This window comes from Bison bison, unplaced genomic scaffold (assembly GCF_000754665.1).
Source record: "Bison bison bison isolate TAMUID 2011002044 unplaced genomic scaffold, Bison_UMD1.0 scf7180017864390, whole genome shotgun sequence".
Taxonomy (NCBI): domain Eukaryota; kingdom Metazoa; phylum Chordata; class Mammalia; order Artiodactyla; family Bovidae; genus Bison; species Bison bison.
Genome location: NW_011494962.1, coordinates 77,836 through 81,631, shown reverse-complemented (window position 1 = coordinate 81,631; position 3,796 = coordinate 77,836).

The following is a 3,796-nucleotide window of genomic DNA, read 5'->3' as shown; positions in this document are numbered from 1 at the left end:
ACTACCCGAGTGCCTGAACCTGAGCGGCTTAGACCTGGGAGGTGTATGCAGCCCAGGGCCAGCCTCGGATGGTTCCCGACGGAGCAACCTACAGCCTAAGCAGTGTGGGCAGGAAGGGCACACGTGCTGTGAGTGCGGGCAGGTCCACTGTGGCTGAGACACTGCGAACACACGCCAGTGTTATTTGTTTGCAGCGTCCCTCCCTCCCCACAGCACGACTGAACAAGTGAACATAAAAAAAACTGTCTACCACTGCCCTCTTTGTGTCAGGGTGCAAATCAGACACTGAAGAGACCAGAAAACAGAAGAAGCTAAAACAGAGGGAACCGCCTTGGAAGTGACAGGTACAATAGTTTAAAACCCTGTAGTTAGTACTGACTACATAGGAAGGGCCTATAGATCTTGAGAAATATAAGCTGGACCAAGGAACTATCCGATAATGAACTGACCCCACACTGCCCACAACAACAACAGAGAAAGTCCTAGATATATTTTTACTATTTTTATGATCATTCTTTTTTTTAAATTTTTTTTAAATTCTCTATTACTCCTTTAATTTTCATTTTTATAACCCACTATTACTTTGCAAAAAAAAAAAAGAGCCTATTTTTTAAAGCAAACTTCATAGATATATATATATTATAATTTTGTGACTTTGTCTTATTTTGTTTTGGTTTTGTTTTTTCTTTTCTTCTTTTCTTTAATATTGTATTTTTGAAAATCCAACCTCTACTCTAGATTTTAAATCTTTGCTTTTGGGTATTTGTTATCAGTTTTGTACTTTAAGAACCCAATCTTCAATACCCATTTTTACTTGGGAGCCAGATTACTGGCTTGACTGCTCTATCCCCCTTTGGACTCTCCTTTTTCTCCACCAGGTCACCTCTGTCTCTTCCCTTCCCCTTCTTTTCTCTACCCAACTCTGTGAATCACCAGTGTGTTCTGGATGGTGGAGAACACTTAGGGAACTGATTACTGGCTGGATCTGTCTCCCTCCTTTTCATTCCCCCCTTTTTATCCTCCTGGCCACCTCTGTCTCCTTCCTCCCTCTTCTCTTCTCTGTATAACTCCGGGAACATCTCTGAGTGGTCCAGACTGTGGAGCACACACAAGGAAGTGATTACTGGCTAGCTTGCTCTTCTCTTTTGATTCCACCTCATCTCCTTCGGGTCACATCTAAGTCCCTCCTCCTTCTCTTCTCCATGTAACTCTGTGAACCTCTCTGGGTGTCCCTCACTGTGGAGAAACTTTTCATCTTTAACCTAGATATTTTATCAATGGTGCTGTATAGAAAGAGAAGTCTTGAGACTACTGTAAAAATAAGACTGAAAACCAGAAGCAGGAGGCTTAAGTCAAAATCCTGAGAACACCAGAGAACTCCTGACTCCAGGGAACATTAGTCAACAGGAGCTCATCAAACACCTCCATACCTACACTGAAACCAAGCACCACCCAAGGGCCAACAAGTTCCAGGGCAAGACATACCACGCAAATTCTCTAGCAACACAGGAACACAGCCCTGAGCTTCAATATACAGGCTGCCTAAAGTTACTCCAAAACCACTGACATCTCATAACTCATTACTGGACACTTAATGGCACTCCAGAGAGAAGAAATCCAGCTCCACCCACCAGAACACTGACACAAGCTTCCCTAACCAAGAAACCTTGACAAGCCACCCATACAATCCCACCCACAGCAAGGAAACTCCACAATAAAGAGAACTCCACGAACTGCCAGAATACAGAAAGGACACCCCAAACTCAGCAATATAAACAAGATGAAGAGACAGAGGAATACCCAGCAGGTAAAGGAACAGGATAAATGCCCACCAAACCAAACAAAAGAGAAGAGATAGGGAATCTACCTGATAAAGAATTCCGAATAATGATAGTGAAAACGATCCCAAATCTTGAAATCAAAATGGAATCACAGATAAATAACCTGGAGACAAGGATTGAGAAGATGCAAGAAAGGTTTAACAAGGACCTGGAAGAAATAAAAAAGAGTCAATATATAATGAATAATGCAATAAATGAGATAAAAAAACACTCTGGAGACAATAAATAGTAGAATAACAGAGGCAGAAGATAGTATTAGTGAAGTAGAAGATAGAATGGTAGAAATATATGAATCAGAGACGAAAAAAGAAAACAAATTAGAAGAAATGAGGACAATCTCAGAGACCTCCAGGACAATATTAAACGCTCCAACATTCGAATCATAGGAGTCCCAGAAGAAGAAGACAAAAAGAAAGACCATGAGAAAATACTTGAGGAGATAATAGTTGCAAACTTCCCTAAAATGGGGAAGAAAATAGTCACCCAAGTCCAAGAAACCCAGAGAGTCCCAAACAGGATAATCCCAAGGCAAAACACCCCAAACGTAAATGGGTTGAATGCCCCAACCAAAAGACAAAGACTAGCTGAATGGATACAAAAACAAGACCCCTATATATGTTGTCTACAAGAGACACACCTCAAAACAGGGGACACCTACAGAACTGAAAGTGAAGGGCTGGAAAAAGATATTTCATGCAAATAGAGAACAAAAGAAATCAGGAGCAACATAGGAGCACCACAATATGTAAGACAAATGCTAACAAGTATGAAAGGGGAAATTAATAATAACACAGTAATAGTGGGAGACTTTAATACCCCACAAACACCTATGGATAGATCAACTAAACAGAAAATTAACAAGGAAACACAAACTTTAAATGATACAACAGACCAGTTAGACCTAATTGATATCTATAGGACATTTCACTCCAAAACAGTGAATTTCACCTTTTTCTCAAGCACACACGGAACCTTCTCCAAGATAGATCACATCCTGGGCCATAAATCTAGCCTTGGTAAATTCAAAAAAATAGAAATCATTCCAAGCATCTATTCTGACCACAATGCAGTAAGATTAGATCTCAATTACAGGAGAAAAACTATTAAAAATTCCAACATATGGGGGCTGAACAACACGCTGCTGAATAACCAACAAATCACAGAAGAAATCAAAAAAGAAATCAAAATATGCATAGAAATGAATGAAAATGAAAACACAACAATGCAAAACCTGTGGGACACTGTAAAACCAGTGCTAAGGGGAAAGTTCATAGCAATACAGGCATACCTCAAGAAAAAAGAAAAAGGTCAAATAAGTAACCTAACTCTACACCTAAAGCAACTAGAAAAGGAAGAAATGAAGAGCCCCAGGGTTAGTAGAAGGAAAGAAATCTTAAAAATTAGGGCAGAAATAAATGCAAAAGAAAGAAAAGAGACCATAGCAAAAATCAACAAAGCCAAAAGCTGGTTCTTTGAAAGGATAAATAAAATTGACAAACCATTAGCCAGATTCATCAAGAAACAAAGAGAGAAACATCAAATCAATAAAATTAGAAATGAAAATGGAGAGATCACAACAGACAATATAGAAATACAAAGGATCATAAGAGACTACTATCAGCAATTATATGCCAATAAAATGGGCAACGTGGAAGAAATGGACAAATTCTTAGAAAAGTACAACTTTCCAAAACTGGACCAGGAAGAAATAGAAAATCTTAACAGACCCATCACAAGCATGGAAATTGAAACTGTAATCAGAAATCTTCCAGCAAACAAAAGCCCAGGTCTAGATGGCTTCACAGCTGAATTCTACCAAAAATTTAGAGAAGAGCTAACACCTATCCTACTCAAACTCTTCCAGAAAATTGCAGAGGAAGGTAAACTTGCAAACTCATTCTATGAGGCCACCATCACCCTAATACCAAAACCTGACAAAGATGCCCCCCCAAAAA